This window comes from Papaver somniferum, chromosome 9 (assembly GCF_003573695.1).
Source record: "Papaver somniferum cultivar HN1 chromosome 9, ASM357369v1, whole genome shotgun sequence".
Taxonomy (NCBI): Eukaryota; Viridiplantae; Streptophyta; class Magnoliopsida; order Ranunculales; family Papaveraceae; genus Papaver; species Papaver somniferum.
Genome location: NC_039366.1, coordinates 31,852,087 through 31,866,427, shown reverse-complemented (window position 1 = coordinate 31,866,427; position 14,341 = coordinate 31,852,087). Strand labels below are relative to the sequence as shown.

General features: G+C 36.6%; 1 long non-coding RNA gene and 1 other non-coding gene across 3 annotated transcripts; one reads left to right on the top strand and one right to left on the bottom strand.

The window, feature by feature from the left end:
• The first annotated feature begins 5,263 nt into the window (after positions 1-5,263).
• Positions 5,264-10,188, top strand: LOC113311110. Of its 2 annotated transcripts, none has more exons than XR_003341553.1 (4): positions 5,264-6,216; positions 8,013-8,284; positions 9,380-9,461; positions 9,918-10,188. It is a non-coding gene; the product is annotated as an uncharacterized LOC113311110 (long non-coding RNA). The 2 variants fall into 2 exon arrangements; XR_003341554.1 differs by having other exon boundaries at positions 9,900-10,188.
• A 696-nt stretch (positions 10,189-10,884) lies between these two features.
• TRNAD-GUC lies at positions 10,885-10,956 on the bottom strand. Its single transcript has one exon. It is a non-coding gene; the product is annotated as a tRNA-Asp (tRNA).
• Positions 10,957-14,341: the final 3,385 nt, after the last annotated feature.

Below are 14,341 nucleotides of genomic sequence, written 5' to 3'. Positions count from 1 at the left end.
TGTAGGTGCATCTCAATGATGGTCTTTGATCAATTAACAATGTCGGTGAACTCAGTTCAGTAGTATGAGACTGCTCATTGGCGTGTGAGAGAATGCTCATTGGCGTGTGAGAGAATGCTCGAGTCCGGATATCTATGCACGGTAAAAAAGAAAAAGCAGGTTTGCAAAACAACAAAGTGTGATGAGACGGCTCAGTAATTTGGACTTTGGAATGTGTGAGGGAAAGCTGAAGATAGCTCCGTAAATTTATTTTTTCTTTCTGAAAAACAGGTTTATTAGTAAATGTGAATTAATTAGGGCCTAATCGGCATGGGCTTTCTTGTTTTGAAGCACGGCACGGGATGTACCGAAAGGTTGTTTCTATCATATAGGGGTACACGGTCAACAATCACGGTGTTATGAAGTTGAACAAAATTGCCCGTTATGCAAAAACCAAATGTAATCTTGCAGAGCTAGTTGCAACCTTAAAGAAGAGCATTTTGGTCAGTCGATGCTCATCTTTTATATTACATCAAAAATTGTATGATGACTCGTCGTATATTCTTCAAATTAGTCTCTATCCAGAGAAAAACTTAAAATATATTTGGGAAATTTAAGAAAGTGATCAGCTTCGGCACACCTAATTAATAAACCGGCCAGAAATTTTAATCCTTTTATAAACGAGCCTTTCTGGTAGATATAACATGTGGACCCACCAAAGTGGTCAACCACGTTGATTTAGTCAAGAAATTACCACTGTATCCTTACCAATTTATCATTCTACTCTTCTTCCTTTCTCTGCCTTCTAATAACTCTTCCAATTTTCTATCTGTGATTTTCTTTCTCGACAGTGAATACTTTCTATGTAATCAACTAATCGTTCCTTTCAAACTACGAAGAAAAAATCACTGACTCTACTACTATGGATAGAAGCAGCGGTAACGAGACCGAGACAGCAAAATGGATTTCTCTTGGAGGATTAATAAATCAAATCCGTGACTATTCCTTTGGGATGATGGATTCGTATTAATTCATCTTTGGATTGTTTGTTTGAGCTTAAATTCATCAAGTAAGTTTCTAAATGTTAATTTGGGGGTTTCTTGACAAATTTGGGGTTTTGGTTTTTGAAATTGATTTGAAGTTAAGATGGAGAAGAAAATTGGATACACGTACAATCTGAAATGTTGATATGAAATATTGGGAAGAAAAACTGGAGTGCTTAATCAATTGGTATGAATGTATGGGAATTTTGCTGAGCTTCGAAGAATGTGTTAGTGCTTGATCAATTGGTAGTTCTAGGCAAAGTTATGGATGAAATTCAAGCAGAAAAGAATAGGGGACTGAGATAGGTTGTATGCCGGTGATATGAACACTACCAAATCCAATTAGACCTTAACCCTTCATGAGATGTTTCTCCATCCGACACGGTAGGAGCAACATCAATTCTTCCATCTTTTTTACCAAGTAAAACCAACTCATTCTCACCTGATTCAAACTGATGCTTTGTTATTGGTTATTCATAATGAATTTGGTTTATGGTTGATGAACATTTAGTGTTTGTGATTGTTTAGGAAATTGAGTTTGTGTTAGATATGAATTCAATATAGGAAACGAGATATGGAAAATTTTAAGAATCAGTCACACATCAAACCCATGGTTACCAGTTTCACACACTGAACATGTATGTAAAAATGACTAAGTGATGTTCTTCACTTGGTTTGAGTCGCTGAGTTGGCTCAAAAACGACTCCTTAAACTAACTCGACCTAGTCAATCTATGAGAGGGGTGTAAATGACTTTTACTAAGAGGGATAACTGAAACGCAGACATCTAACTGATGTTACCCGTTTTTTCCATAAAACGGAAAGGAAAAAGTCAATGTCGGCCATTTTATATAACCATTTAAAAAAACGGTCACTTTTTTAATTATGAATCAAAAAGCTGGCCACTTTATTAAAAAGCCCAATATACTTTTCTACGAATCCATGTATTTGACACCAAACTTTAGGAATAATTTAGAATTTTATTTTCAGTGCACGTTTCTTATTCACCAGAGCAAATTTGGGAGAAGCAAAGAATCTTCTTGATATTTTATATTTATTTGGAGATATTACAGGTCAAATGGTAAATCTCCAAAAATCTAGTGTCTACTTTAGTCCTCATATTCATCCTAAACATGGAAAAATAATTGTAAATTTTTTAAAAGTCCCCTTGATATCCCTTTTCGATAAGAACAAAAAAGCAAATTTTGATCCTCTTCTTCAAAAATATTACCTCACTGGAAATCTAAACTCCTCTCTCAAGCTGGTAGGACTGTTCTAATAAAATCCATTCTCCAAGCCTACCCAACTTACCAAATGCAAGTTCTTGGTCTACTAAAAGAAACCTTAGATCAACTAGACCGTATTCAAAGAAATTTCTGGTGGAACAAAGACGGGAGGGTTTATCAAAGCTTGGGCCAGTATCTGCAAGCCTATATCTCAAGGAGGCATAGGCATTAAAAACCCTCATCAATTCAATATAGCTCTCCTCACAAAACTAGACAGTAGACTAATTACCGAGCAAAATCAATTATAGGTCAAATTTCTTAAAGTTAAATACTTCTCAAATACCTATCCTCTAGAATCCTTTAGAACCTCACATCTATCGTGGATTTGGACGAGTATCCAAAAGGGATTAGAAACGATTATGGGTAATTTTATTTAACCTACAAAACTCGTTTTATAAGAAAAAACCTAAACCTAACTTGATTTGGAAGTTAATTTTCCTATAAATACAACTCGAAAATCTCCTTTCAAATCACACAAGCAACGACCATCTCTAGGTCTACTTTTTTTCATCTTCTTGCTTTTATTTTCGTGCGGCGTTTTACTTCCATCCCCGTTGCTGAGTTTAAGAGTGGGTAACTTGTATTGTGCTAATAAAAGTTATATCGGGCAGTCTTATCCTTGACACATCTTCGCATGTTGGGGTTTAGCATTACTTTAGAATATACCCGCGAACTAATGTGTTAAGGACAGCTTGTTGAACCTGTGATTCTGCCCTCATCAATTTGTTCGTGGTAGAGTTGTTTGATACGGTTCTTTATATTTATTGTTTGATACATCTGACGTTTCTTCTATTGTTGCAAGACTCCAAAAGATGGCATATTAGCCAGAAAAATGTTTATAAGAAAAACAAACGTGATACCGAAATCCAAAAGGCTGTGATAGAAGCTAGCTAGGACTTCAAATCAAGGACATGATACGCAGTATAACAAAAGTTGTAATGAACGGCCAACAAAACTTCGATCCCCTTCTACAGAAATATTACTCAACTCTGCAAGGATGGAAATCGAAACTCCTCTCTCAAGCAGGAAGGACAGTACTGATCAAATCTATCCTCCGAGCTTTTCCAACGTACCAGATGCAAGTTCTAGCTCTCCCCAAGGAAACTTTAAACAAGTTGGACAGAATACATAGAAACTTCTGGTGGAAAAAAGACGGACAAAAACGACAAGGAGGTTTTATTAGGGCTTGGAAATATATTTGTAAACCAATTGGGCAAGGGGGACTAGGTATAAAAAACCCACACCAATTCAACATTGCCCTTCTCACCAAATTAGCCAGCAGATTATTATCAGAAAAGGAGCAACTTTGGGTAAAAATCCTAAAAGCAAAATATTTCCCTCATTCAAACCCGCTGGAAGAATCAAAAATTTCCAACTTATCGTGGATTTGGACAAGCATCAGAAAATGGCTGGAATTAATCAAAGGAAACTTTATATGGCAAGTGAAAAATGGTAAATCGATAAAAGTTTGGGAAGATAGATGGATTCCAAATGAGGAAATAATTCCAATGCCTCAAACTTCTCAGGGTACAATTCCGACTAAAGTTCAAGAATTCATTACAGAAGAAAACAAGTGGGACCAAGAAAAACTAAACAACTACTTTAGCCTAGAAGTGAGAAATAAAATTCAAGCTATCTCTCCAAGAAAAGAAGAAGAAGATAACATAAAATGGTTACATCATCAATCAGGAATATTCTCAGCCAAAAACATTTATAATTTCCTGGCTAACCAAACTCTAGAAGAAGACATATCCTTATCAGATTTCCGAGGGAAAAATATCTGGTGAATACAAACAATTCCGAGAATAAAGCTTTTTGTTTGGAAACTATCTGGAAAAGCTTTACCCACATCGTCGAGGCTGGAGGCCCACAATTCGCAGACCGAAGCAAATTGCCAAATGTGTAATATGCAAACTCAGGAAACAGAGATACACCTGTTTGAAACATGTCCTTTTTCCAGAGCCATCTGGTTCAACTTCTCATTAGGTCTCCTAATCCCTTCAGACAATACGATTTCGATCTCAACTTGGGTTAAATGGTGGATTCAAAACCCAGAACTAGATAATTTTTCGGGGAAAATTGCAACAATATTATGGTTCATATAGAAATACAGATGTTCGTTGGTTTTTGAGAAGACAAGACCAAATCCAACGCAACTAATAACTCAGATCAACATTTTCTTGCAATCCAAAAAAGTTACAACTAAAGTAACGGAAGCCAACAAAACACAGGTGGTCAATGCCAAATGGACAAATATAAATACTGATTAGATAATCTTCGTAGATGCATCTTTCAAAGAAGACGACCTATCAATGGGTTATGCTCACATAGTGTATTCAGACGATCAACACACCTTCATGCACATTTCAGCTGGTTCGGAGAAAGCTACCTCAACTTTCCACACGGAAGCGAAAGCGTTACTCAAAGCGGTCACATGGCTAAAAGAAAATGTGTTATCTAGTGTCACAATTGTAACGGATTGCTACCCATTAGCTGACAATATCAATAAGGATAACACAAGTCCCATATGGGCAGCCGAAAATACCATGGAAGGAGTAAAGGCAATACTACAAGAGCTTCCACAGGCAAAGGTAAAATATACTAATAGAAAATATAACTCAGCAGCAGACAAAATCTCCAAGGAAGCAAGGATAAAATGTCTTCAACATTTATCCATGAAAATTCAACAACAAATCAAAATTACTAGCATTATTTCTAATGTTCTCGACAAAAAAGAGATTGTAAATCTTTTGTACTATATTTGCTGGTGAATACATTTCGTCAAAAAAAAAAAAAAAAAAAAAAAAAAAAAAAAAAAAAAAAAAAAAAGGTGTTAAGGAGGTTAAGGAGGCTCAATGCTCTTGGTTCGAAATACAAACCAAGCGTTTTGCCATGGGTCGATATACAAACCAGGCAACTCATTCTAAGTGCTTGTTTATTAGCGACATGTTCGTCTTGTAAAATGCGCAGCCCAGCTGAGCTGGGGTCTCTCTCCCACCACATATTTCTGTAATGTATTTCTCCTTCTTCTTCATCATCAACAATGATACGTTCTCTGTGCCGCACAGTGTATCCAGTAAGTACTAACATTAATGGAGATTGCTTAAATGCTCATGCTTCTAGGTTTCATTTTATTAGGGTTAATTTCATTTCATCTGTTGGTTCTTCCCCAAATCACAATATGTCCTCTTCATCTTCGTTGGTTTTCAATTACCTGATCAATTCATCATTTCAAAACCTCATCAAACCCAGATTCAGTCCTTACCCTACTTGAAAACTGCGGATTCACTAAAGCTCACATTTCCAAAACCATTTCTAGGTTTCCCTCGGTACTTTTATACAATCCTCAGAAAACCCTTCAACTAAAATTAGATTTTCGATTTTCCAATGACCTAGCCAAATTCATCTCTAATCACCCATGTGTTCTTGAGAGAAGCTTACAAGTTGCAATAATCCCTTGCTGTGATACCCTCCACAACATTGTTCAAAAATGAGATTCCAGAAGAGATTAAGGGTATGGGTTTCGATCCTTATAAAACCACATATTTTAAAGATATACAGGGATTGACATGTATGAGCAAATCGACTTGGAAAGCAAAGCTGAATGTTTATAGGAAATGAGGGTTGGTCAGCTGAAGAAATTTCAAATGAATTTAATAAAGAACCTAGATGTATGGCATATTCAGAGAAGAAGATAACATCGATCATGGATTAGACAAATATCCGAGAATATTTGAATCTAGCCTGAAGAAAACCATTTTCCCTAGACGTGTTGTTGTTCAGTGTTTAGTCTCTAAGGGTCAGATTGAGAAGCAAATTTCCTTAGATTCACTTGTTAAAACATCTGAGAAGTCTTTCTTGAAGAAGTTGGTGAGCATGTATGTGGTAGAAGAACCCGAACTATTGAAGGTATACCAAACTTAACTACTTAATACTTCTTGAGCATCTAATGAGATCAATATTTACTAATTGTAGTTATACATAGTCATTTTTGCTTTTGTGAAATTTCTGCTTCTCTTTAATTTTAATCTAATATGTTGTCTCAGCTCAAGCAATTTTTGGATTCCAGTAACAAATTTAGTCGGTAACTGTAAGTTATACGTCCAAGAATGCTTTCAACCCAGTTTGAAGTTAAAATTGGGTTCAGCGCCTGATAGTTTTGTCTTTTCTGGGTTGCTCTCTATGTTTGATTTGAGCTTTTAAAGTTTCAAATTATGAGCAAATAGTTAAGAGTTAGTTTCATGTGTTGGCTTTATTGTAATATAAAGCTGCTCTTATGTACCTAGTTTATGAAAATCTTGTCATTTCGTATACTCTAGCATAAAATGGGTGAAACTCCAAACTATACCCATGCTTGCAATGAACAACAATCAGAAGTTTTACTTGGAGAAGTTCGTCACACGTGGTAGAAGTTCCTGGACTAGTGAGTGTATGCCATAGTTCATTATTAAGATCTTCTCTTTCTTTTCCGCAAAGATTAAATTTCTGAATTCATCCCATGGTATGAAGGAGTTACAATACCAGTTGCAAAGGTTCACTAATTAGTTCATTTAAGGTGACTTACGAGTAATTTAAGTATCAGAAGTTAGTCATGATGAACTGGAGCACTTCTATGTTTTGACTATGTAATGACAAGCCTAGGCAAAGTTTGATAATGGTGCATACTTCTTGACTATCCTACTTAAATTAACTAAACATAACTGAGGAATCAGATTAATTGCATAATTCAGTTCTTGTATATCATGTGTTGATTGTACTTGAACTTTTTAAGCAATGGGAAATTCAGATGATTTATCTTATGTTAGTTTAAGATACTTTAGTTTTATCATGTGATTGCTTCATGACTATCCTGGTAATATGAAAGTCATAGCCTCACTACATGATTTAAACTTTTAGTGTTCTTAAGGCAGTCTTCTTTCTTCAAGCTCAGTGACAAGTGACACTAGTTACCTGGTATTTTACTACTGCAGTGACTTTATTAATAAAATTAATGTCTCTGGCTCGCGAAGTTATTATAGACTCTGTAAGAATATCATGTAAGAAACTTATATCCTTCATTGCATGATGCATTGTATGATCAATCACCTGCTTGTATTAGTATTGTCTGTATTACTCTGCATACCTTTATCTATATGCTGTAATGCAATTTCATTTTCTTTGCTTACGTGTAGTCAATAGTGCATCAGGTGTGTTTTTAAGGATTAAGATTGAATTCCCGTGTGAATATACACCTGTCAGTAGTAATATAGTTAGCCTTTCGGAATGTTGCTAGACCCGCCGAAAAAAAGGACCGAGAATTGCACCGAGAGGGATCGCACGGACCCAATGCTGTGTCTGTGCATTGGGATAGGGAAGGGCAGGAGTGCACTGTGTGAGAGGGGCTCCTGCCCTTCCCTATCCCAATGCACAGAACGCAGCATTGGGTACGTGCGATCCCTCTCGGTGCAATTCTCGGTCCTTTTTTCGGTGGGTCTAGCAACATTCTTAGCCTTTATCAACCTTGGGTTTGTCTCTGTTTTCACTGCATGAAAAATAGTGTGTGAACAAAGAGAAAAATAAATCGAGAAATCTATCAAGTGCAAGTAAGCTGAATGGTGTCCATTTGTAAAATAAACTGCTTCCAACTTCTGTTAAAGCTTAATCGTGTTGTTTTTATTAGTTGTGTACAATTATATTATTTACCATGCTTAATTATGATTTGCAAGTTCTTGACCATATTGTACGGTGAATGATTCGACAAAATGGAACGAGTAAAAAACAATTTATGTTAAGGAGGCGCACCAAATTTCTAGTGTTATTTTGATGAAAGATGATTGGCGACTTAGACGTCAGAGATGTTTTTCTGGAAGAAGGCAGAAAATATGATTGGCAGAAATAACAAGATGAAGGTTTACATCACAAAGACTTAAATAAGGGACAATGACAGATCACATGGATGCCTGATGGCTCAATTAAAGCAGACACATCCGGGTTTGAGGTAATCTCCTCTCTTTAACATTTTTGCTCCATTCTTGTTCAGTCTATCCAAGATGTAAAACTTGCATGAACAATTATCACATTACAGATTAGAAGTAGCATATGTAATGAACCACTAATAGTGGTATGTTTAGCACTAATTGTATGGGATTTATGAATGCCTGTCCTGTCACTGTGTGAAAATGAAGGTCCAGCTTCTGTGAAATGGCCCATACATAGAGTGCATTCAAGCCAGTTTGAGTTCTGAATCAGGTTTTAGATCTGTGTATTTGTTTTTTTCTGAATTGTTCTCGAAGCAAAGTAAACTTTGAGTGGATGGATGAAGAGGTAGTAGTTTCAAATCATAGCTTTATTGCAAGTAAACTGCTCTTCCTTCTCTAGTTTATAAAAATCTGTTGCTTTCATGTACGTTAGCGGTAAGCTAATGGGAGAAACTCTAAACAGTACCCCTGCTTGGAAAAATCCACTAGCATGCTAGCAGAATAACAATGATCCAGGATCGCCAAAAAGAAAATAAAAAGATATAAGACAAGGACAGGGTCTTGTTGCGGGAACGGTTTGAAAGAAAGAAATCCAATCAGTATATTTGCTGTTTCAAACCCTGTGAATGAGTTAGGTTTAGGGTCAAACCTTGTTAGGAACTCCAGAATGGTGCCCTCGATTCAGTTGTGATGCTATTCAACAGGATTAGGGCAGCCACAATGTGTTTAAGATCTTAGGCGACTCTTTCAACATTTTTCTACTGATGAAATATTTTATAACTGTGCCAGTGGCCTTAAATCCACCATCCAATTCCTTCCCCACATATTTTTCATTAGATCACGTGGAAGAAGGAGAAAGTTAGTTCTGGTGAAACAAACTTCGATTCTATGGTGTTTGTTTAATTAACACGTTCACTTATGACTAAATATGGTTATCAATGCATTGGTCTACGCAATGTGAAATCTTCACCAAACTAAATTTTGCCTCTCAATCTGACTATTGTTGCATTTAATTCCTTACACCTGATCTGCCGCTGTTTTTCTGTTGTTGTTAATTACTCTTCTGATGTTCTCGTTGTGGATGTCTCTGTATGCTTGTTGTTTCTTCTAAGCAGAGCTAAGGATGAATCATTTTGATTATCATTAAGTCATGCGCGCAGCAGGACCTTGGGAGTGTTAATATTGTTCATGAACCAGGTACTTTTTACTCTTCTTTGCATCTCCTTTTAGCGTGCTGGTTCTTTTTGTCAATAGTGTTTTCTTGTCTTTCAGCTTTGCATATGTTTTTGCTTTACTTTTATCAGTTTTCTCAGTATTTTGTTACCATGTAAATATTATAGCCTCCAGTCAAGGCTTTGGCAGTCCTAACACTAAGAATCACTTAATGCATTTTATATAGTGGGATGATCCGACATACCAGTCATCTTTCCTAGGAGCTCTAGCAGCATAGGCCAAAGGCTTAGGAGATAATCATGGAAGCTACACGTTTCATAATAACCAAAAACAGTATGCCATACTTACATCACTAGCATTGGCCGCCACCTCCTATTAATTAGGCTAAATTAAAATTTGCTGCTGCCTTCAATGCAACATCTAACATAGCAGGTATTGAGTTAATATCGTTTGATCATGCAGTACAATTCTTGACTGCAGGAGCGATAACTATATCCTCATCCTCCACAGAGCAAGCTGAAGCTACTGCGCTTCAAAATGCAGTTTGCTGGGTTCCCATGCATTTGCAGCATACTATAAACTCTGTAATTATAGATCTCGTCCCTGACTGTAAATTAGCTTTGAATGTTTCTATGTGTGATGGGGTTGAAAGGAATTGATCGTTCTCGTCATTCCTTGTACATCTGTTTTCCTTTGAATATAATAACCAAAAAAAAAATTAAAGCTGTCAATTTACAATTTAGTTGTACAATTTCTGTCTATTCAAAATCCATTTCAACAGTGTTCTTTTGGCAGAAGAGAAAGATAAATTGAGAGTATTAAAATCACTTCAGGGAGCTCAATTCTAATTTGAGTTATTATTAAACACTTTTAAAAGGAAATGGAGGATGTGAGTTCCTCTTTAAAGATCAAATAAACTGATTGCCAAAAATATGAGCTCCTAATTAAAACAAACAAAACAGCTTAAAGACATGAATCTCTCTGCAAAAAAACATAAAGATGACCCGGATCTCACTTATCTCAAAGTCTTCATGTAATGCATTGCTGGTGTTGAGGAGCTCGACTATATATTCATACCAATTGCAGAGTGTATATTCACACACCTTCTAAATCAATCAAGATGATAACTTCATCCTTTTCTCTCTTTAAATTTCCGAGTCTGCTACCGAGGATTATATAACCCTCTTCAATCCCATCTCTTTGATTTTTTCTTCTCTTTTTGTATGCCATGAGCCTTGTTGCTGGAATTAGTAAAATTTCCTTTGTTCAAGCAAGCAGATTTTTACGAACTCTAAAAGGGAACTGCAATGGGCCATGGCACATTTTTGATAATCAAACGCCAGAATACCTCGCGTTGCTGCGCCGGCTTTCTTCCGGGACTCCATGGCATTGGTATTGCTGATTGGAACCATCTTGGCACACCATTTCGGCAGCTTATAAAAAAAAACGCCGCTGCCGGGGATCGAACCCGGGTCACCCGCGTGACAGGCGGGAATACTTACCACTATACTACAACGACCTTGTTGTGTTTCGATGAGCTAGCTGTGTAACTGACCAGCAGCATACGTTGATAATTGCGTACAAAGTCCATTCCAAGAGCAATTTCACACGTCTTCAGCACCAGAAAACTTGTTCAAAACTTGGACTGCTTCCGCCAGAAGCATGCAGCGATCCCCATCAGTAACTTCGTGAACTTGTTCAAAACTTCTACCGGCGAATCCGGAAATAATTCTGGTGACGTTATTTTTCTTGTGCATAATTTCTTTGGCCTTGATTTCCTCGTCTGCCAGCACCACCAAGACTCAAGAGGTTGATGAAGAAGCATTATCGATTGTGTTAGGCATCCCAAAACGTTTCCCTTTGGTGCCACTACCAAGAACGATTGCAGCAATTCCAAGTGCAACAGGGTTGTGTTATCAAAGGCCTAGTTGAGTTAGAAGGAGAGATTCACCAAAAGGATGCAACTAAAAAAACAACTGCTGACTGCTCACCAGTTGATGCAAGTTCTTCCTACTTTGATAGTATGCGCCTACTGATCACTAGCTTAAATTCTCAGAGCGAAACCATATACTATGTAGCAACAAAGTAAAATGGTTTTTTATGTTACTGCCAAACACAAACATGTATAAATCCAGTTTGAGTTCTGAATCAGGTTTCAGATCTGCATATTTATCTTTTTTTCTGAATTGTTTTCGTAGAAAACTCAACTTTGGCTGGATAGGTGAAGCGGCATTCTGGTTATTATGGATTTAGCCTTACCTCATGGGAGAGGCTTTTGGAGAGTTGTTCAACAAGCAAAACATATTGTGGAAGTTGGGGCATCTGCCGGGTTTTGGTTGGATATCTGGAATGGAGATACAACATTCATTTCAGAATTCCCCAAGGCTTACATAATTTCAGCAAGCATTGCAAGATTACGATATGCTGCATTATGGAAACACCGACCAGCCACTACACTCAAGACGTAACATTTTATCTTTTTTTTTTTGTTTTCTTGACTTGAAAGGGCAAATTTTATAAAGAGAAAACTCAGTCACCAAAGAGTGACCAAGCTGAAAAAAGTTACATATATATAGATGCTTGCATCAAGGCATCCCAATTACAAAGTAAAGTAGATAATCCATAATTTGGCTCAATTCAAAGAAGCGATAAGACCAGATCAATATGAAAGATACCCTTGTAGTTTTGAATCTGATTGTGTTTAGAGCTCCAAACTGATCAAATAGGAACCAATTAAAAAATAAAATAAAATAAAATAAAATGGGGCAAATAAATAGACAGAAATGAAAAAGTTATGTCACAAGAACGATGAAGAAGCAAAAATGCTCACAATTAGTCATAGAAATGGCGTCAAGATCTTATTATCATCATAAATATAGACAAATACATAAATTTTAATACATTATTTAGCTAGGATGATTATTTTAATCCTCTTCAAAGTATACTAATTCTTATAGTTTTCTCTGTTTTCATATACCCAGCAGCATACAGTGACCACGACCCCAGGCTTGCTGCAATCCGTGGGATTGCTCTCCTCATTGTAGAGGCAGCACTGGTGGTGGAAAGAACTGCACGTGCGACATGTATAAACGGAATTTTCCGAGTCTGCTCATACCGATAATTATACACCTCATTTCAAACCCATCCTTTTGCTTTTTTTCTTCGCTTCCGTGTACCATGAACTTTTTTGATGGAATCAGTTAAATTTGCTTTGTTCAAGCAGAATTTTTTGTCTATTTATAGACACAGTATTCCCTTATTACCTAGTTCTTTTCCTGTTCCGAATGAGTAATCTAACCATCGTATTCCATTGGGTGTGATTCAACTACTTAAACTTAGTTAGGTTGGTCACATGGTTTTTTTGTTCATTTCTAGAGGTTGTGTGATGTCTAACACAACTCTCTGTCAAAGAGATGGTGTTGGAGAAAATGAGTTATTTAATAAATGATTTTTTAGTCTTGGTGTGGTTTGATCTCATGACCTAAGGGTATAAGGATACTCACTCATTTGTGAGTGAATGAAATGGAACCTTTAGTCCAACATTGTGGAAAACTAAAGAGGTGCTCCACTATATTACCATGTTCTCATGGATATGTTTTAAAACAATGTGGGTGGAGCGGAAAATACATGTTTCGACCCATGCCCATGTGCGTGCACCAAGTCCTTGTCTTTCTGCAAGTTTTTAACTTGATAAATAATTTATTTAAGAGTTTTTTTTATGGAAAAATTTCCTTTTTTGTGTTTAATTGTTTTACAAGAAACAAAACTCGTTTTATAAGAAAAAACCTAAACCTAACTTGATTTGCAAGTTAATTTTCCTACAAATACAACTCGAAAATCTCTTTTCAAAACACGCAAGCAGCGACCATCTCTAGGTCTACTTTTCTTCATCTTCTTGCTCTTATTTTCGTGCGGCGTTTTACTTCCATCCCCGTTGCTGAGTTTAAGAGTAGGTAACTTGTATTGTGCTAATACAAGTTATATCGGGCAGTCTTATCCTAGACACATCTTTGCACGTTGGGGTTTAACATTACTTTAGAGTATAACCGCGAACTAATGTGTTGATTCTTCCCTCATCAATTTGTTCGTGGTAGAGTTGTTTGATACGGTTCTTTATATTTATTGTTTGATACATCTGACGTTTCTTCTATTGTTGCAAGACACCAACAATCTTAACACATTAGTATTCCTTGTAACAATGGGAAAGAACGACGTTGAAAGACCATAGAAGTTTAATGGAAAGGATTTCAAGAGATGGCAATCCAAGATGTTGTTTTATCTAAGCCATCATGAACTGGATTATGTACTTGTTCCACATGATGAATTGATGAATGCTGAAGCTTTAACTGAGGAGGTGATCGAGTATAAAAAGCGGTGTAATTTTCTGGAAAAAATCATATCATGAATGGTTTGGAAGATACGATGTATGATTTTTACAATGCTAATTTTTTTTCAGTGCTTATGATTTGTGGACTGCGTTAGAAGCAAAGTATCAAGCGGAGACTGCAGGGAGCAAGAAATTTCTGGTGGCGAAGTTTATGGACTTCAAGATGACGAATTATAAGCCTGTTGTTGATCAATTCCTCGAATTTCAACAGATTATTAATGAGATTCTTGCTGAAGGTATGGTCATTGATGAGACGTTTCAAGTATCTGCGGTAATTGAGAAGTTACCAACTTCCTGGTCAGAGTACAAGAAAAATCTAAGACATGAAACTGGCGAGATCAACATGGTTGAATTAGGGAAGAAGATTCAAGTGGAAGAGTTGTTGTGCTCCAAAGATAAGAACGTGTCTTCTGCAAGGGACGTGAGTAATAAAGCTCATATGACTGACCATAGATCTTCCAAAGCTGGAAAAGGCGAGAGTAACAATCGTAACTCTAAGCGTGGTCCTCCCAAGAAA